General features: G+C 42.9%; 4 pseudogenes across 5 annotated transcripts in view; all 4 read left to right on the forward strand.

Moving 5' to 3' along the window:
* Nucleotides 1-55: 55 nt before the first annotated feature.
* The window catches only part of LOC308552078 (disintegrin and metalloproteinase domain-containing protein 21 pseudogene), a 29097-nt pseudogene continuing 7428 nt past the window's right edge, over nt 56-21724 (forward strand). Inside the window, exon 1 of one of the 2 annotated variants that reach the window lies at nt 56-99. Of the gene's footprint in view, nt 413-21724 lie in introns of both variants that reach the window. The other variant reaches the window with a different exon arrangement.
* On the forward strand, nt 8098-10508 carry LOC308552074 (disintegrin and metalloproteinase domain-containing protein 20 pseudogene; annotated as a pseudogene). Its single transcript has one exon. The product of its transcript is annotated as a disintegrin and metalloproteinase domain-containing protein 20 pseudogene (transcript).
* On the forward strand, nt 14910-17319 carry LOC308552075 (disintegrin and metalloproteinase domain-containing protein 20-like; annotated as a pseudogene). The gene has a single exon. The product of its transcript is annotated as a disintegrin and metalloproteinase domain-containing protein 20-like (transcript).
* LOC308552076 (survival of motor neuron-related-splicing factor 30 pseudogene) lies at nt 18784-20702 on the forward strand (annotated as a pseudogene). The gene is made up of 2 exons: nt 18784-18816; nt 19970-20702. The product of its transcript is annotated as a survival of motor neuron-related-splicing factor 30 pseudogene (transcript).

Below are 21724 nucleotides of genomic sequence, written 5' to 3' on the forward strand. Positions count from 1 at the left end.
GGAAGCCGGGAACGCTGGGAGCGCCAGGAATGCTGGGAATTGTGGTTCCGGTGGCGGGCGCGTTGCGACGTCTTCGCCGGCCGTCCGGCCTAGTGTGAGGTGAGCAAAGAGCTAGTTACTGTTGAGGGTGGGGACGGAGGGAAGGTAAAGGTAAGAGGCGTAAGTAAATTCAGTGTGGAGGAACATGAAAACTAAGACCTCCTGCCACTTCAGGAAATCTCCACAAATGAAAAGGGAAAAAGAAGAACTGTGTTATTCAGTAAGCACTAAACCAGACTGGGCTGGGCGTCTCCGGCAATCTGCTCTTAGGACTCAAAGACAGAAACCTCACCCTTTTATGTAGCCAGGCCGGTACAGTGCACGTTTTCACGTAAGAGGACTTCCAACAACACCGTTTGCTATACCACCTTTGGTAAGTCACCTTTTGGGTGGCCATTATCCAGAGTGAAAAATAAAACTTTTCTATCTCTATGGCAAGCAGGCCCTTACAGCTTGGAGCAAGGCCCCTATCGACATATAAAAGGGGCAGTGGAAGGATTTATGATTACAAGTTCGCTCAAGAAGATACCTTAAGAAAAGGGGTAAAGTTCTCTTTCTTCTAGTAAAAGAGAAAATGCAATCTTAAAAAAAAAAAAATCCTTGCAATAAGACTAGTGGGTGAACTGTGACTTCAGCCGGGCCTTCCAGACCCTGAAGGTGGAATTCCAAAACAGGGCTTGAAGGAAGCTTAAGGGGTCAAAATCTGACAAGCCTTAAGGGCCAAGAAGGTGATTTAAATGTGGGAACAACCTGGAGTTAGACCACAGCAGTTAGCGGGGACTCTGGGGGACTGAACAGTGCAGTTCCAATTAAGGCATTCGAATTCAGATTAAATAATTAAAACAGAAGCTACAGTGTTTACCAAACAAAGAAAGAAAGAGGTGGATTCCTCAGGAAGGCCTTTTATTTGCTAATCCTGAGAGAAGTTAATAGGAAACAGTGGAAAAGAAAACGAGATAATGTTAGAAGGCTTGATCTCAAGTTTCGATTTTATCTTCTTCCAGTTGTCGAGCTTTGAGCAGGTAACATAATTGTCTCCCTTGTTTCCCCATCTGAAAAAGGGCATAATCATAGATCTTTAAAAGGTTGTTGAAAGGATTAAGTGAGATGAAATTTTAAAGCTTGCGCCTCAACTTCAAACTCAGATCCCTACCACCCTCACTTCCAACCCTCCTCAACATAAGTTGGTTGAATGAGTGAATAAAATGATCATAATAAAACATGGAGTATGATAAATTAAAAAAGTATGGTATAAGTAAGAGACGCTGGAATACTGAGAGGGAAGAGATAAAATAGAAACAGGAAAGGGAAATCAAGGAAGTTATCAATGAAGAAATTTGGAGGGGAAAAAAGTTTCTTGGGGACTACTGGGGGAAATCACTAGCCTGTACCTAGGAAGATTACCTTTCTCACCTGAGCACACAGCTTTAAGAGAAACACGTAGGGCAGTAAAAGGAAGAGTCACCAGTTATTTGCTCAGGAAACTATGTTCAGGAAATGCTGGTAATAAGTGGGGTGACAGATTAGGCATGTAAATTGACTTTATATCTTAATGTAAGTATAGTTTTTTAACAATGAGGAAACTTTAATATGTATGAAGAAAGAAAACAGGATATATGGATTTCTGCTCAGAGAGAACAATTCAGAAAAATGATGGAATCAGGATAGTAATGGGTGGGGGTGTTTAGAGAATAGCAAATACAACAGAGCCTATGAGTAGAAAAAGCATGAGTTGGTAGGTGATGACACTGAAAAAATAGGCTACAAACAGATGCTGGAGGAACACTGTGGCAGAGATATTCACTTAATTCTATATGCAATAGGCTAAGATGGAAGTTTATTTCTCTTGTATTAAAGAACTCTGGAAATCCATAGTTCAGGCCTCATATCAAGGCTCCTTAGTCACTGAGGCCCAGGTTCCTTCCAGCTTTCTGTCCTCTCTCCAGCCCCCTCCCCAGAGTGTGGCCTTTGCTTCATGGTCCAAAATGGGTTTTGGAACTCCCACCCTCATCTTCACACGCCAAGAAAGTAGTGAAGAAAAGGCAAAGAAAGTTTCACTCCATACTTTTATGGAGACCTCTTGGAAGTTTCATACACTTCTTATATCTCAGCCAGAAATCTGGTCTTACGGTTATACTTAACCGTAAGGGAGGCCTAGGATATGTCATATTTTAGTGAGATAGAAATGTGCCAACTGAAAGAAACCAGGATTACTATTATAAGTAAAAGGTGAGAATGGATATTGGTAGTCTGACACACAAAGCGACAGTCTGAACTAGCCTTTCTACTTAAGGCCTTATGACTTTGAGGTATGTAAAAAGTATGAATCTTGGTTACTTCAGCCTACTGTTTTTACAAGATTAGTGGAAACTTTGCCTCACAGCTTGAGGGACTTTATTCACAACTTGCTCTATTTTTGCATATTTCGTGTCATGTAGTCACTTTTTCTTCCCAATCTCCTGTTTGCTCCTACCCCCTCCTACTTCAATATTTTATTGAAAACACTGACAGCCAGGTGTATCATAATCAATGCCTAAGTTATGACCTAGTGAGTGTGCCCCAATAGTGGCACCTAAAAATAAGTGATAATCCGCTATACATACATGTGCTACTCTCCAATTGGGGTTGCATACTACATCAAAGTTAGAAAAGTAGGTCACCCCATGTATTTCATGTTCTGTAAGAAGCAATGAAGTATCATGAGGAATAGTGAATCACCATCCCCAATATTTCCATAGACCAAATCAATTTATAGCAGCTGCAACATTGGGCCAGTTATACATATCCACCTAATCCCACCCATTTCATATACATATCATATGCATGTGGACCTCTAGAGTATTATGGTTACAAATGCTATGCAGGATGCTGTTTATGACCACTGCATTCTCTATTACATGTGTCTCATTATTGTACATTTGAAAGCTGTCAAGAGAATAGGTCTTAGAAGTTCTCATCACAAGAAAAAGTTTTTAACTATGTATGGTGAAGGGTGTTAACTAAATTTATTGTGGTGGTCATTTCTCAATATATACATATATGAAATAATTATGTTGTACAACTAAAACTAATAGGATGTTATATGTTAATTATGTGTCAATAAAACCCAAAAACACACACACGCAAAAGACAAAAACTAAAAAAGAATGTGTATACTTTTATTTTTCTACTTTAAATTTTTAAAATATTGACTTCACATTTTGTGATAATATAATTTCAAGGTCCATTTCTTTTTTATTTTATTTATTTTTCAGTTACAGGTGTATTTTGCTCTTGTTGGGTAGAGAATTCTGTGTATCTCTGTTGGTCCAATTGGTTCAAGTCCTAGTACCTTATCAATACTCTGCCTCATTATATCAAATATTTATAGTGGTATGTTGAACATCCAACTATTTTTATAAATCTGTATTTTCCCTTTCAATTCTGTCAATGTTTGCCTCACATATTCTGGAACTCGGGTGCTTGTGACATATATGTTTATAATTATTATATCTTCTTGGTGAATTTACCCTTTTATAAGTACATAATGTCCTGCTTTGTCTCTTTGTACAGGTTTTCCCTTACCATTTGAATATATTTAAAACAGTTGTTTTATAGCCTTTGTCTAGTAAGTCTGATGTCTGTGCTCCACTGGGGATGGTTTCTGTCAGCTTATTTTGTTCCTTCAAATGAGCCACGGTTTACTGTAGTTTTGTATGTGTTGTGATTTTTTAGTTGTTGAAAATTGGATATTTTATTAAAACGTGGTAACTCCGGAAATTATTTTCATCCTTCCTAGTGATGCTTTTTAAAAATTAGATTGTTGCCCTGTCTAGTGTGGCTCAGTTGGTTGGTGCATCGTCCCGTGGACCAAAGGGTCATGGGTTTGATTCCAGGTCAGGGCACATACCCAAGTTGTGGGTTCAATCCCCCGGTCAGGGCCTATACGAGAGGCAACAGATCGATGTTTCCCTCTCACACCGATGTTTCTCTCTCTCCCTCTCCCTTCCTCTTTCTAGAATCGAAGAAAAACATATCCTTGGGTATAGATTAAAAGAAATTTGTTGAAAGTCACTGGAGACTTTTTCAAACAAAAGTTTCAAAGACTGCTCAGGGTTATGGGTGCTCTCTGAAGACTGTTCCTTTAGCTCGTCTTGAGCTTATATGTTCACAGAGGTTCCCATGAATTCCTGAAGCAATTTGAAGATGGTTCATTCCTTTTTGTTGTTGTTGTTAATCCTCTCCTGAGGGTATTTTTTCCATCGACTTTTAGAGAGAGTGGAAGGAAGGGAGGGAAGGGGAGAGGGAGGGAGAGAAACATCGATGTGAGAGAGACACATCAATTAGTTGCCTCCTACATGTGCCTGGACCAGGGCCAGGGATGGACCCTGCAACCCAGGTATATTCCCTTGAAGGGGAATTGAACCCATAACCCTTTGATATGCTGGCCTACGCTCCAACCACTGGGCAACACCAGCCAGGGCAAAGATGGCTTATTCCTGACTGGGCCTTTTCTTGGTTGCTGGAAACATTTATTTTTTCCCCTGATCTCCTATAAAGTTGGTTCAGATAGTTTCTAGTTGTTTTTCTTCAGTTTTACTGTGGCGGAAGGAGAGCTTGGAGCTTCCTAGTCTGTCATTTTACTGATGTCACTCTCAGTACAAAACTTTTAAAAGTTGTATGATTTACACTGACCGGGTGGCTCAGTTGATTGCAGCGTCATCCTATCCATGGAAAGGTTGCCGGGTGTGTACAGGAGGTAGCTGATCAGTCTCTCTCTCTCTTTTCCTCTCTCTCTAAAATCAATGAACATATCTTCAGGTGAGGATAAATAAGTAAATAAAATCTGTATGATTTCACAAAACAACACAGAGTAGTTCATTAAAACCCACAAATTGTTTCAAGACTGCCACTTAGCAAAACATGGTCCTGTTTCATTTATCACCATAGGGAATGGTATGAATTACAACTATTGCAAAATCCATCGAATTACCTCTCATTTTCATATATATCCAAACCTCTTTCTTTTTTTCTTTCTGTAATAGTAGAGCCTAATTCTACCATAAGTACACCTTTGCTTATAAAATATTAATTTATATTCTGGTCCATGATATTCTTAAGAATCTTACTGACTCTAAAACCATGATTTGTTTAAAATCTCATGCAGTTTTTCAATTGGAAAAATACATGAATCAGCGTCCAATTGTCTCCACATCCTAACTCTCATATTGAATACCCCCACACTTACCACCCTCCTTCCTCCTCCCAAAATACCCACATTACCCTCCCTTAAGCAGGAGATAATATAAGTTGGTACAAGTGTTGACAGGTGAGATGCAAAAGAAAAATTCACAAAGACTTTTTTCTGACTTTAGCTTTTTTAATAAAATGAAGAAGAATTTTGAAAGGGTAAACATACACACATGATTACTCAAAACTAACTCATTTCTGATTTCTCCATGTATGGGAACAATCCTCTTCAGACCATTCAGATAGCCTATGAATTTGTGCAACATATTGTGTAGTAGCTTTCCTGGCTATACTTTTTCTATGGCCTGAATGCTAAAAGCAGCTTAATTATCTTTCAAACATTACCATCCTTGTATCACCCCTGTCCTCACAAATACCCTCCCAATAAACATAAATGAAAAATGGGTAACTTACTATCACTCTGTCCCAAATGGCCGAACTTTCTTGTCTGTTCCATTTTCCAAAAATACATATCTGATGTTTGAGTTCATCAGTTTTTCTAATCCTTACCAATACAGTTAGTTCTATTCATTTTTATACCATTCACAGTCCTTTTTGTTCTTAAAATTATCTTTTTTTTAATCATGGCCAGTTCATCTCAGGCTGAGGTCAAGGCATGCTTATAACTTTGCAAATGTTCCATATTGCACTGATATTGAAAAAAATCTTCCAGTGCTGCATAAAACATTTAAACATTTAAATATTAATGTGTGAGTTACTCTTCCCAACTGAAAGATATGATCCATAAGAGAAGAAAATAGGTGCCTGGCTCGTCATCCCATGAACCAGGAGGTCATGGTTTGGTTCCCAATCAGGGCACATGCCCAGGGTTGTGGGCTCGATTCCCAGTAAGGGGGTGTGCAGGAAGCAGCCAATCAATGTTTCTTCTCTCTCATTGATGTTTCTCTCTCTCTCTCCAGCTCCCTTCCTCTCTCTGAAATCAATGAAACATATATATATATATAAAAGAAAAAGAAAACAGATGAGATAAGTTCTTCTTGGTAACTTCCCTATATGGACTTGAGTACATTCACATGCAATTCAATGTTGAAATGATTTTTGAAAAGGTAAAGAAGATGGTGCGTGAGATAAGTTAATGATGTGTTTCTTCAGACTGGGTCAAAAAGAGGCTGAAGTCAGAACTTTTATACAAAATTAACTTCCTGAGGCATACTTAGCATTGCAATAAAATACACAGATTTTAAGGGTGCAGCGTGATGGATTTTGATTTGTAACCACAAGCCTGTCTTAGTCTGTTTGGGCTGCTATAACAAAATGCCATAGAGAGCAAGGGGGCTTCTAAACAAGAGAAGTTTACTTCTCACAGTTCAGGAGGCAGGGAAGTCCAAGTCCTAGGCACCAGCAGATTCAGTGTGTGGTGAAAACTGCTTTCTGGTTCATAGATGGCACCTTCTTCCTGTAACCACACAAGGCAGGCAGAAGGGGTGAGGGATCCCTCTGAGGTATCTTTTATAAAGGCACTAATCCCATTCCCGAGGGCCCTGCCCTCCTGACCTAATCACTTCCCAAAGGCCTCACCGCCTGATGCCTTCCCCCTAGGGGGTTAGGATTTCACCCTTTGAATTTGGGAGCTACACAAACATTCAATCTATAGCACACCCCCGTCAAGATACACAAGTTTTCCATCACTCCAGAAAGTTCCCTCCATTCCCACGTCAGGAAACTACCACGTTAAATTCTATTCCCAGAACTGATTCTGGACTATTCTAAAACTTTATGGAAATTAAATCACATATTAACTTCCTTTGGTCTGATTTCTTTCTGTCGTCATCCTCCTCCTCCTCCTCATCATCGTATCTGTGAGATACATCCATGTTCTTACACATAACAGAACTTTCTTCTGATTTACTGGTTATTCCACTAATATACCCATTTCTTTATCCACTGCTGTATTAAGTGCTGGTGGTTCCAGGTGGTGGGATAAATTCATGAATAATGCTGCTATGAACATTCATGTGCAAGACTCAGTGAATAATTTCCTAGGGCTAGAATCGCCGGGACATAGGGTAGATGTAGGTTTCACTCTTCAAGAAACTATTAATATACGCCCTGAATTTCCTACTCATGACATTTCTTTACACTTTCTTTCCATAATTCGGCCCAAATGCATTCAGTTTTCATAAAGTGTGTGAGAATATATTTCTCTCCTCAAAATTCTTAGAGAGAGAAGCTTCCACTCTCCTCACCATGCTCTATTTTCATGTCATGTTGACGTATTATGTCCTCCAAGCTTAAGGCAAAAAGCCACCATGTGTCTTAAAACTGTCACAAAAGCACATCCCCTGTGGGCCAAGACCTGTAGCCCTGGAGACTACACAGGTGCAGGGAGGGCAGCGGAACAGCCGCCAGTGGGTCAGTAAGAGGAATGGAAACTGGGCCACCCAGCTCCTACTCCTTGGTTCCTGGTCCCATGTGTTCTGCGTAACGGATGTACAGCACCACATAGCGGTCTCTGATTTAACACAGACACTGCACGCCGAAGGAGGGCGCTCTGTCCGTCCAGAGTAGTGTTTCAGGGCTGGCATTTTGGCCATGTCTTCAGTAGGCTCTCTCACACACTACGAGGGTAGCTGCTACTAAAAATTTGATAAGCGATGCAGACTGTGTATTCCCTTGGGTGGGCCCGTTCCTGTACCTCATTCTCTCAAGGGTGAGTTCTCTGTTTTCACGCTCAGTCGTGTGGGATTCCGTTTTTAAAGATCACACATCTCACCAGGAAATCCACTTATTCTTCCCCTGGGTGTTTTCCAAGAGACCAAGGGACCTTTCAGCGCAGGCTCCCTGGATCGCTGAGCACAGCCTCCCCTCATGAATGCACCATTGTTATGTAATAGCTGCCTCCTCCCTGCTCCACCTCTCTGGGGGTGCCAGACCTCCAGTCTCTCTCTGCTCTCCTCCTGACTACAGCTGGGAAAGGTGCTGTTGCAGGTTAGTCTTGCCTGCCTCCCACTTGCCTGCAGTTTCTTTGGTCACAGGCTGCCTCACTCATGGGGCCTGCCTGGGCCCAGGCCCACCTGACAGGTGATCTCTGGCTGCCTCTACTCTGGCTGCTCCTGTCCCAGGTCTGCTGCTCCCATGCCCTGCCAGGATGGCGCTTCACTTCCTCTGAAATTGTGATCCCCAGGAAGGTGTCCCACAGGGTGGGTGGAGCTGGGGTGCAAGACCAGCTGTCCTACAGGATTCACTTCAGGGGCCGTAGGCATGTGGTTCACATGAAGGTCAAGAAGAACTTGCTGCCCAGACAGTTTCCTGTTATCACCGATAACGACCAAGGTGCCATGCAGGAGGACTACCCCTTTGTCCCTCGAGACTGCTACTACTACAGCTACCTGGAAGGAGTGCCCGGGTCCATGGGCACGCTGGACACCTGCCGTGGGGGTCTGCGTGGCATGCTGCAGGTGGATGACTTCACTTACGAAATCAAACCACTGGAGGATTCTTCCAAGTTTGAGCATGTGGTTTCTCTGCTTGTGTCAGAAGAAGAGTCAGCAGAGAATGAAAGGTGTAAGATTGAAGAAGAAGATGGTGATCTAGCATATGAAGAGGCAATGGTTGCTGAAAACCCTAGAGCTGTGCCCGTGTATTTGTGGTGGACCCATAAGCAATACGCGAAACTTCACTATACAGTTACTAGCTCATTATACGTGATGTCCCGTAATATGACACGGGTAATAGAGAACGTGGTGATGATAAACAACATAATGCATACCATTTATTTTCAAAATCAACTAGTCATCCACATACGCCTTATGTGCATATGGCAACATAGGGATCCTACGGAGGTAACCCGTCATGAGAATTCTTACAAACTTGTAGAACACTTTGGTTTGTGGAAATTTTGGGGGTTTTATAACCAAATTCCTCATGATACTTCATTGCTTCTTACAGGACATAAATTGGTTAGAGATATATATTTTAGCCACCACGATGGAGTATGCAACCCCAACTGGGGGGCAATGGGTGTATATGTAGCAAATCATCATATATTTTTAGCTGCCTCTATTTCAGCACATGCACTTGGTCATGGTTTGGGCATGAGACATGATGGAACTGGTTGTAGATGTTTTCGAAGGACCTTCTGTGTCATGACTCCTAACCCGGGTCTTTTTGATATGTTTAGCAACTGTTCCTATGAACGATTGCAGTTTCGTCTGGCTATCTTTCCCAACTGTCTGGCTCATAAAAATGTACCATATGGTAATTTTCCTTATATAGCCCCTCGTTGTGGTGACCAGATCATAAATGAGAAGGAAGAATGTGACTGTGGCACCTTTAGAGACTGTGCTAAAGATAAATGTTGTGAGACCAATTGTGCCCTCTCCCTTGGCAGTCAATGCAGTGGAGGAGATTGCTGTTTGAATTGTAAACCTGCTAAACCTGGATGGATTTGTAGGGAGAGGTTTGGCATTTGTGATCTGGCAGAATACTGTGATGGGAAAACGGCTCTTTGTCCAGAAGATGTTTATATCCAGGATGGAACCCCGTGTTCAGGATTAGCCGTTTGTGTGAGCGGAAACTGTAGTGACCGTGATATGCAGTGTCAGGCCCTTTTTGGCTACCAAGTAAGAGATGGTTCTCCAGCGTGCTATCAGCAATTGAATGCAGTAGGTGACCGATTTGGAAACTGTGGGTTGGTGAACGTCCTTTATGGAAAAAGAACTCACAAATGTGAACCAGATGATGTTTTTTGCGGAATGTTGCACTGTCGTGATGTCCCAGAAATACCTGGTGTAGGTGATCATAATACATTTCGTCGCCTAATAGTAAAAGATGTTCAACAAGAAGTATGCTTTGGATATGATCTACACCTTGGCTCAGAAGAACCAGCTCTCGGACTTGTAATGGATGGTGCAACATGTGGGCCAGGAAAATTTTGTGTGAAACAGAAGTGTACTTTTCATGCAGATATGGGTTATGATTGTGATGTCAAGACATGCAATTTCAGAGGGGTGTGCAACAATAAGAAACATTGTCACTGTCAACGAGGGTGGAATCCACCAGGATGTAACCAAACAGGACCAGGTGGTAGTGTGGACAGTGGCCCTGCACCTGACAGAGAACCAGGTGTTCGCGGCAAAATAAGTGTTAATGTAAACCACGCCCTAGTTGCGCTCTTTATTCGATCAGCCCTTTTACTGCTTGCATTCATTTTGGGTTGGCTTACATACTTAACTGAAGATGATGATGAAGGTGATGATAAAAGAAGGGGTAAAAAGTAAACTGGGAAAGAAACAGAATCCCCTGAACTTTACTAAAGGCTAACTGGAACCTACACAATGGAGAAAAATCACATTGGCACTTACTGGGAGAAACGATCAAGAATCACTCTGAGAATGGCATCATCCTACAGCTATTCATCCGAAGGTTGTCATCTTGAAATAAAGTGACTTGGAAATTGAAAAACATTCTGTGTGTTTCAGTTCACTGAACATAGCATATGTGGCCATATTGTCAAAATTCCTGTAGATGTCAGTAGGACCTCTTAGATTCGCTAGCCAGAGGGCCTGTACTTACTTAAGATGTTGGCTCTTATGTCTTGGAGATGCTCCTATAGGAGATCTTGTGGGCAGTGGTGTGCCCTTTGTTATAATAGTTTTGCCCAATTGGTTATGTGCTAGATTTTTGTTATCTGTTCATTTTATTGGTAGTGTCAAATAAGCATAAAGAGAATCCCTCAGCACACAGAGTAGGAAGATCAAAAACTTCTGTGTCATAGGCCCGTGATGTCAACAGTAGTGCTAGCACCTGCTCTTTATGTGATCTTGCCTAAAGTGTTTGAAGTTTACGTTTTCAAGGTCCACAATTACATTCAGAGAAGAAATAGATTTTTCTAAGGTTGTGTGATGATCAAAAAAGCCTTAAGCCCAGCTGGTGTGTCTAGGTGGTTGATCCATGAACCGGGAGGTCACAGTTTGATTCTCGGTCAGGGCACATGCCCGGGTTGCATGCTCGATCCCCAGTGGGGGGCATGCGGGAGGCGGCCAATCAGTGACTCTCTCTCATCATCGATATTTGTCCCCCTCTCTTTCCCCTTCCTCTCTCTGAAATCCTTAAAAACATTGCTTTTCTTTTTTTCTTTTTTTTACCCCCAAAAAAGCCTCTAAGAAAAGCCAGCCCAATTTAAGCACTTACAGGCCAACTCTTATCATTTTTCTTCTTCTTCGGTTGTGCTAAAGCTAGGGTATTCCAAGTATGATGAGTTCAGCATCCCTCCTTATTGTAAGGCTTTCACATAAGGAAGGGGCCACTGATGACTGATCCATCATTTCCTAAGGCCTCGGGTTATTGTGTCATAGTATCTCACATATAAAATCATGGGAATTGACTCATCACAGCCTGTCCATAAATTACAGAATGGCACCGACTGTCTGACACATAGGGTGTTTCCAAAAAAGTGTATATACATTCTTGAATAATTATAAAGGCCGTGTTTTATTAAAATACATTTAATATTCCAAATTGAGCTATGGGCTGTTAAAGTGTGTATACGTTTTGGGGGGACACCGTGTATATATGAGGACAAAATTTTAGGTAAGAGGAAACAGGAAGCGGTCACTTCAGAAACAGTGCACTAGAACAGAGTCTGACAAGTGGTGTGTTGTGTTTGTGCTATTTAGATGCCTCAGGCCAAAGATTACATCTCTTTCTGAAAATATGGGATGCAGATGAGGCCAGCCACCAAATGGTGGAGGAAGGATGCAGCAGTGGAGAATCGGTAGGATCGCCAGTCTGTGACACTGTAACTTGTCCATCTTTCATAGAGCTCTCATGGCCAGCACTTTGTGACCGGTTGGCTTCTCTGGTCGAGCGATCTGGATCTTCATCCATGATGGGCCTGAGCCCCTGCTTCCTTTACTCTCATCAAATATGGGCGCTCCATCAGCAACTGTCATCAATATCTCCTAAAATCGAGGTTGGATGACCATTTCCTAAGAGGGTTATTTCTTGCTGATCCATGGGCAATTGTTGAAACTAGACTGTCTTCCTGAGGGGTCGGGGTAGGCGGTGGGGGGTGGGTAGCAATTCGGTTTCTGTTTCAGCAGCCTGTTTACCAAAGCATGTGAACTCTGGGCCCTGTAACATTTTCCCTCTTTTTTCCCCACTTTCCCAATACTGGTTCATATCCTCAGTGATCTGTTTTGCATTTGTTAAGGGCCTGTTGTTTCCCTCAGGCTGTTTAATTTGTACTACAGTAAGTTTGATTGCGTGTGTGTGTGTGTGTGTGTGTGTGTAAGTTTGATTGTGTGTGTGTGTGTGTGTGTGTGTGATTTCTTTGGTTATCATGCTCTCTCCAAAAGTGTGAAATAAGTTTTTGACCCAAGGATGGGTGTGGCGTGCAAGTCTAAAATGTTTCTAAATAGCATTGACAATTCAGGTTATATGCCATAACTTCTAAAGAGGTGGCTGTGTCATGTTAAGGCCTAACATGTGTATTCCTTTAAAGTGTTTTCTAATTGGTGCCAGATATTTAAGACAGATCCCTTACAGCCTAGTGAACACAGCGAGACTTTTCCCAGTTAACATAAGAGCAGAAATGCTCAGGGTTAGCCTTAAGTTCCGTTTAACCCTATTTGTAGGGCTTTGGCATATCAAGAAAGGGTGAAGTTCCAGGACAAAGGTAAGGGGGAGCTGCAGAAGGTGAGGAAGAGGAGCAGTGGGGCTGAAAGGAAGAGAGGGATCAGGATAGGAGGGAGGTGAGAAAGGAGTGGGGCTATGAGACACACAGTTACAGAGGCAGACAGGAGGACAACGTCTTTGGGAGGGGAAGAAAGCTGAAGTTGTTTTAAAGGAAGCCTCAAAGTCTTAGAATTTGTTCAGAATCTTTCTTTCTTTCTTGCCTCCTTTGGAACAACCGAAGTAAGCGGCCCGTGGTGTGATCGCTGTTCTAATACCCTCTCTTCTAAGGTGGCACGCTACACAAGTGTGACCTGCCCAAGAAACCAAAGGGCCCCTGCAGTTCAAGACTGTACTTCCTGAAATCATGCCACTTTCAGAAGAAAGTAATAGAGTCAGGAACTTTGTGGCACACCACAGATCTAGCACAAATCTGACCAGGGTTTGGGCGGATTACAGGTTTCCCCTAGTTAAAGAAGACTGACATAGAAGGAGGGACTTGCCCGACCTTAAAGTAAGCCTGATTCTCTGCTCATCCAAAGGACTCCAAAAAGCAGGCAAATACTGACATGAGTGTGGCAGAGGGTTGACCTGCAGAAGAATGGCAGCCTGCAATCTCCATGCTATAAAAAAGAACAGAGACCAGGAGGAGGACTTGCAGCCCCACCCAAGGAAGTTAGGGTTCTTTGATAGGTGCTGTTCTTGACCCAGCCACCCAGTGTTTGGGGTTTGCCCAACCTTTCTCATGTAATGGCACCAAGTTATTTTAAAAAATAAAGATGTACATGCCTCAGATAGAGGTTAAAGGCTTCATTCGTTTGAAGCCTATCAGGGAATGCCTGAAGACCAGGGGGGAACCAAGGTCAGGGTTTTTCTAAGATGGAAAGAATTTGAATAACCCTCCCGTGTTTTAACTTCAGTGGTAGTTTCCACCTTTTGCAAAACTTGAAGATGGGGGTGGTTCTTCTTTTCCTGCCCCTTGTTTGGAGTCCCAGTAACCAACAGAACAGTATTTCTGACAGCTGTTTCTGTAAGCCTTGCGGCACTTTTAGGTGGTCATGGGGTGTAGGAGGTATAAAGCCAAAGAAAGAAAACGGGGCAGAGTAGAAGGAAGGTAAGGGGAAATGAGAGGACTCTCTGTATTATTTGTTGAAAATCTTTTCCTCCTTTATCCTTGAGGGGTCTGAGGCCTTCTGGGTCAAGTTGGCTACACAGGTCCGTTTGGAGTTACCATTGCCCAAGGGAGTTCCACGTGGCTCCCAAGTGAGTCACCTGGATTCCACATATAATCCTCCATGGCTGTACCGAGGTTCAGCAGCAGCCGTTCCCTCCCCTGCTACTCAGAATCAGTTAGTACTCTGTCCAAAATGGCAACTCCCCTTCTCACCAGCTGGACACAAGATGTGTGAGGTGCCCTGATGGCAGCTGTAGCTTGCAATTCTGTGGGACTCGTGCCACGTCCCTGGCAAAAGCACATCCCCTGTGGGCCAAGACCTGTAGCCCTGGAGACTACACAGGTGCAGGGAGGGCAGCGGAACAGCCGCCAGTGGGTCAGTAAGAGGAATGGAAACTGGGCCACCCAGCTCCTACTCCTTGGTTCCTGGTCCCATGTGTTCTGCGTAACGGATGTACAGCACCACATAGCGGTCTCTGATTTAACACAGACACTGCACGCCGAAGGAGGGCGCTCTGTCCGTCCAGAGTAGTGTTTCAGGGCTGGCATTTTGGCCATGTCTTCAGTAGGCTCTCTCACACACTACGAGGGTAGCTGCTACTAAAAATTTGATAAGCGATGCAGACTGTGTATTCCCTTGGGTGGGCCCGTTCCTGTACCTCATTCTCTCAACGGTGAGTTCTCTGTTTTCACGCTCAGTCGTGTGGGATTCCGTTTTTAAAGATCACACATCTCACCAGGAAATCCACTTATTCTTCCCCTGGGTGTTTTCCAAGAGACCAAGGGACCTTTCAGCGCAGGGTCCCTGGATCGCTGAGCACAGCCTCCCCTAATGAATGCACCATTGTTATGTAATAGCAGCCCCGTCCCCGCTCCACCTCTCTGGGGGTGCCAGACCTCCAGTCTCTCTCTGCTCTCCTCCTGACTACAGCTGGGAAAGGTGCTGTTGCAGGTTAGTCTTGCCTGCCTCCCACTTGCCTGCAGTTTCTTTGGTCACAGGCTGCCTCACTCATGGGGCCTGCCTGGGCCCAGGCCCACCTGACAGGTGATCTCTGGCTGCCTCTACTCTGGCTGCTCCTGTCCCAGGTCTGCTGCTCCCATGCCCTGCCAGGATGGCGCTTCACTTCCTCTGAAATTGTGATCCCTAGGAAGGTGTCCCACAGGGTGGGTGGAGCCGGGGTGCAAGACCAGCTGTCCTACAGAATTCACTTCAGGGGCCGTAGGCATGTGGTTCACATGAAGGTCAAGAAGAACTTGCTGCCCAGACAGTTTCCTGTTATCACCGATAACGACCAAGGTGCCATGCAGGAGGACTACCCCTTTGTCCCTCGAGACTGCTACTACTACAGCTACCTGGAAGGAGTGCCCGGGTCCATGGGCACGCTGGACAGCTGCCGTGGGGGTCTGCGTGGCATGCTGCAGGTGGATGACTTCACTTATGAAATCAAACCACTGGAGGATTCTTCTAAGTTTGAGCATGTAGTTTCTCTGCTTGTGTCAGAAGAACAGTCAGCAGAGAATGAAAAGTGTAAGATTGAAGAAGAAGATGGTGATCTAGCATATGAAGAGGCAATGGTTGCTGAAAACCCTAGAGCTGTGCCCGTGTATTTGTGGTGGACCCGTAAGCAATACGCGAAACTTCACTATACAGTTACTAGCTCATTATACGTGATGTCCCGTAATATGACACAGGTAATAGAGAACGTGGTGATGATAAACAACATAATGCATACCATTTATTTTCAAAATCAACTAGTCATCCACATACGCGTTATGTGCATATGGCAACATAGGGATGCTACGGACGTAACCAATCGTGAGAATTCTTACAAACTTGTAGAACACTTTGGTTTATGGAAATTTTGGAGGCTTTATAAAAAAATTCCTCATGATACTTCATTGCTTCTTACAGGACATAAATTGGTTGGAGATACATATTTTAGCCACCACGATGGAGTATGCAACCCCAACTGGGGGGCAATGGGTGTATATGTAGCAAATTATCATATATTTTTAGCTGCCTCTATTTCAGCACATGCACTTGGTCATGGTTTGGGCATGAGACATGATGGAACTGGTTGTAGATGTTTTCGAAGGACCTTCTGTGTCATGGCTCGTAAGCCGGGTCTTTTTGATATGTTTAGCAACTGTTCCTATCAACGATTCCAGTTTCGTCTGGCTATATTTCCCAACTGTCTGGCTCATAAAAATGTACCATATGATAATTTTCCTTATATAGCCCCTCGTTGTGGTGACCAGATCATAAACGAGAACGAAGAATGTGACTGTGGCACCTTTAGAGACTGTGCTAAGATAAATGTTGTGAGACCAATTGTGCCCTCTCCCTTGGCAGTCAATGCAGTGGAGGAGGTTGCTGTTTGAATTGTAAACCTGCTAAACCTGGATGGATTTGTAGGGAGAGGTTTGGCATTTGTGATCTGGCAGAATACTGTGACGGGAAAACGGCTCTTTGCCCAGAAGATGTTTATATCCAGGATGGAACGCCGTGTTCAGGATTAGCCGTTTGTGTGAGCGGAAACTGTAGTGACCGTGATATGCAGTGTCAGGCCCTTTTTGGCTACCAAGTAAGAGATGGTTCTCCAGCGTGCTATAAGCAATTGAATGCAGTAGGTGACCGATTTTGAAACTGTGGGTTGGTGAACGTCCTTTATGGAAAAAGAACTCACAAATGTGAACCAGATGATGTTTTTTGCGGAATGTTGCACTGTCGTAATGTCCCAGAAGTACCTGGTGGAGGTGATCATATTTCATTTCGTCACATAATAGTAAAAGATGTTCAACAAGAAGTATGCTTTGGATTTGATCTACACCTTGGCTCAGAAGAACCAGCTCTCGGACTTGTAATGGATGGTGCAACATGTGGGCCAGGAAAATTTTGTGTGAAACAGAAGTGTACTTTTCATGCAGATATGGGTTATGATTGTGATGTCAAGACATGCAATTTCAGAGGGGTGTGCAACAATAAGAAACATTGTCACTGTCAACGAGGGTGGAATCCACCAGGATGTAACCAAACAGGACCAGGTGGTAGTGTGGACAGTGGCCCTGCACCTGACAGAGAGCCAGGTGTTCGCGGCAAAATAGGTGTTAATGTAAACCACGCCGTAGTTGCGCTCTTTATTCGAACAGCCCTTTTACTGCTTGCATTCATTTTGGGTTGCCTTACATACTTAACTGAAGATGATGATGAAGGTGATGATGAAAGAAGGGGTAAAAAGTAAACTGGGAAAGAAACAGAATCCCCTGAACTTTACTAAATGCTAACTGGAACCTACACAATGGAGAAAAATCACATTGGCACTTACTGGGAGAATCGATCAAGAATCACTGTGAGAATGGCATCATCCTACAGCTATTCATCCCAAGGTTGTCATCTTGAAATAAAGTGACTTGGAAATTGAAAAACATTCTGTGTGTTTCAGTTCACTTAACATATCATGTGTGGCCATATTGTTAAAATTCCTGTAGATGCCAGTAGGATCTCTTAGATTCGCTAGCCAGAGGGCCTGTACTTACTTAAGATGTTGGCTCTTATGTCTTGGCGATGCGCCTGTAGGAGATCTTGTGGGCAGTGGTGTGCCCTTTGTTATAACAGTTTTGCCCAATTGGTTATGTGCTAGATTTTTGTTATCTGTTCATTTTATTGGTAGTGTCAAATAAGCATAAAGAGAATCCCTCAGCACACAGAGTAGGAAGATCAAAAACTTCTGTGTCATAGGCCCGTGATGTCAACAGTAGTGCTAGCACCTGCTCTTTATGTGATCTTGCCTGAAGTCTTTGAGGTTTACATTTTCAAGGTCCACAATTACATTCAGAGAAGAAATAGATTTTTCTAAGGTTGTGTGATGATGAAAAAAGCCTCTAAGCCCAGCTGGTGTGTCTCAGTGGTTGACCCATGAACCAGGAGGTCACAGTTTGATTCTCGGTCAGGGCACATGCCCGGGTTGCATGCCCGATCCCCAGTGGGGGGCATGCGGGAGGCGGCCAATCAGTGACTCTCTCTCATCATCGATATTTGTCCCCCTCTCTCTCCCCCTTCCTCTCTCTGAAATCACTAAAAACATTGCTTTTCTTTTTTTCTTTTTTTACCCCCAAAAAAGCCTCTAAGAAAAGCCAGCCCAATTTAAGCACTTACAGGCCAACTCTTATCATTTTTCTTCTTCTTCGGTTGTGCTAAAGCTGGGGTATTCCAAGTATGATGAGTTCAGCATCCCTCCTTATTGTAAGGCTTTCACATAAGGAAGGGGCCACTGATGACTGATCCATCATTTCCTAAGGCCTCGGGTTATTGTGTCATAGTATCTCACATTCAAAATCACGGGAATTGACTCATCACAGCCTGTGTATAAATTACAGAATGGCACTGACTGTCTGACACATAGGGTGTTTCCAAAATAGTGTATATACATTCTTGAATAATTATAAAGGCCGTGTTTTATTAAAATACATTTAATATTCCAAATTGAGCTATGGGCTGTTAAAGTGTGTATACGTTTTGGGGGGACACCGTGTATATATGAAGACAAAATTTTAGGTCAGAGGAAACAGGAAGCGGTCACTTCAGAAACAGTGCACTAGAACAGAGTCTGACAAGTGGTGTGTTGTGTTTGTGCTATTTAGATGCCTCAGGCCAAAGTTTACATCTCTTTCTGAAAATATGGGATGCAGATGAGGCCAGCCACCAAATGGTGGAGGAAGGATGCAGCAGTGGAGAATCGGTAGGATCGCCAGTCTGTGACACTGTAACTTGTCCATCTTTTATAGAGCTCTCATGGCCAGCACTTTGTGTCCGGTTGGCTTCTCTGGTCAAGTGATCTGGACCTTCATCCATGATGGGCCTGAGCCCCTGCTTCCTTTACTCTTATCAAATATGGGCGCTCCATCAGCAACTGTCATCAGTATCTCCTAAAATCGAGGTTGGATGACCATTTCCTAAGAGGGTTGTTTCTTGCTGATCCATGGGCAATTGTTGAAACTAGACTGTCTTCCTGGGGGGTGGGGGTAGGGGGTGGGGGGTGGGTAGCAATTCTGTTTCTGTTTCAGCAGCCTGTTTACCAAAGCATGTGAACTCTGGGCCCTGTAACATTTTCCCTCTTTTTTCCCCACTTTCCCAGTACTGGTTCATATCCTCAGTGATCTGTTTTGCATTTGTTAAGGGCCTGTTGTTTCCCTCAGGCTGTTTAATTTGTACTACAGTAAGTTTGAGTGTGTGTGTGTATGTGTTTTCTTTGGTTATCATGCTCTCTCAAAAAGTGTGAAGTAAGATTTTGACACAAGGATGGGTGTCGTCTGCCAGTCTACAATGTTTCCAAATAGCATTGACAATTCAGTTTATATGCCATAACTTCTAAAGAGGTGGCTGTGTCATGTTAAGACCTAACGTGTGTATTCCTTAAAAGTGGTTTCTAATTGGTGCCAGATATTCCAGACAGATCCCTTACAGCCTAGTCAACACAGCTGGACTTTTCCTAATTATAACATAAGAGCAGAAATGCTCAGGGTTAGCCTTAAATTTCATTTAACCCTATTTCTAGGGCTTTGGCATATGGAGAAATGGAGTTGTTACCGGGCAAAGGCAAGGGGGACAAGTGAATATAACCGTTGGGGGCAGAGTTCCAAATGTTTATCCATGGCACATGAAGCCTGGCTCTTTATGAAATTGTTTTCTGATGAGAATAGAAATTACTATTCTTTTCTTCCTCCCAGTGCCTGGCTCCCAGCTCCCCTCCCTCCCCCCTCCTTGCAGATGTTTTTTCCAGATGAGGCGCCTTGTTTTCCTTCAGGAGATTTTCTTGCTGCTGCCACCCCTGGGCTCATTTGCCCTGACCCCTTCTGGCCGCCCTGCCCCTAACCCCACACAAGATGTGAGAGGATCTAGCAAAACAGCTGGCAAGCTACAAAGCTGAACTTCATTCAGCAAGTTGAAGTTGCACTGTCTGGAAATGGAGAGAATGAAGATTTCCTAAAATTGAAGAAAGATTTACAAGAAGTTACAGAACTAACCAAAGACCTTCTGTCAACTCAACGTTCAGAAACTCTTGCAAGTTCAGACTGTTTTGCTTCTACTCAGCCCACTCATTCTTGGAACGTAGGGGACAAGTGTATGGCAATCTGGAGTGAAGATAGACAGTGTTATGAAGCGGAGATTGAGGAGATAGATGAAGAAAACAGCACTGCTGCAATCACCTTTGCTGGCTATGGCAATGCTGAAGTGACTCACTGTTGAACCTCAAGCCTGTAGAAGAAGGAAGGAAGGCCAAGGAGGACAGTGGCAGCAAACCTATGTCCAAAAAAGAAATGATTGCCCCGCAGCATGAATATAAAAAGAAGAAAGCTTTGAAAAAACCACAGAGAATAAAAGATCTTGAGCAGGAGAGAGAGGACCAGAAAGTGAAATGGCAACAGTTCAACAACAGGGCCTATTCTAAAAACAAAAAAGTCCAGGTAAAGAGGAGTATTTTTGCTTCACATGAGAGTGTAACTGGCAAAGTTGGAGTAGGAACTTGTGGAATTGCTGACAAGCCTATGACACAGTATCAAGATACCTCTAAATATAATGTCAGACATTTGATGCCTTAATAATCAGAAAAGCAGTTGGATTTCATCTCTGCAGGGCTTTACATTTACCTTTTTATCCTTATATTTTTCTAAAGGTAAATTATTTGTTAGATGAGTAAGGCAGATGCCATTGTCGTCATTGTTTGCCTTCGGTAGAATGAAGCTTGAAGAAATGGCTTTGATAACCGCTATTCATTTAACTTGCTTCATTGCTACCACCAGTTTCCTCAGTTTGTTGGGTAAAGCAACTTTTCTAGATAGATGGCTGTTTAAATACAGCAGTTAGATGAATTGTTGATCTTTGTAATATCAGGCCCATACTTTTTGTGAAGTCCTAACCTGGAACTTTGAGAAGCTTTGAACTTGCCACATATTCTAGCAATTCACTGGAACATCAAGGCAAAACGCCAAACTTCCAGAGATCTTTTAAATTTTTTTTCTTATTTCCCACTTAAACTTAGCTGTTGGCCAGTTAAGCCTAAAAATAGGTTAATTTATAAATGACAAAGGCCATTTTGAGGTTTTCCTTCAATAACTTGTTTCCTCAGCCTGTTAGGCCATCTCTAAAATGTATCCAGCTCTTTTACTTACATTGAGTTTTAGTTTTATGTAAGAAACCATGTTTTAGGACCAGCTAACTTTTCTAATGTTTTTGGGTGTTTTTTATGTACATTTGCTTTTTTCCTGTTGGTTTTTCACTTATGGTAGTGGTACCATTTTTTTGGATGTGAAATGTTTATATGAGAAAACAAAAAGCTGATGTATAGCCCAGTAAACAGTGTGGGTACTATTTTTGTAAAAATACAAACGAAAAAAAAACCAAGGCTAAATTAATGAGCAAGAGTACTAATGTTTCATCATTAAAAATTTGTTGTATTTCTTGTGCATTAATCCGACCGTAATGTCCGTGTATATTATGTTCATGTAGCTGTGTTTGCAATTTTTTGTTAATTAGATCAAGTTGTCAGCATTTGCTGGTGTTAAGTAAACATAGTTATCCTGACTTGAGTTTAAGCCAAATATATGCATAGAAAAGTGTCTTCCTGTTAATGGAAGATGGTGAATTTT

Source organism: Miniopterus schreibersii, assembly GCF_964146895.1.
Source record: "Miniopterus schreibersii genome assembly, contig: HAP1_SCAFFOLD_152, whole genome shotgun sequence".
Classification (NCBI taxonomy): Eukaryota; Metazoa; Chordata; class Mammalia; order Chiroptera; family Miniopteridae; genus Miniopterus; species Miniopterus schreibersii.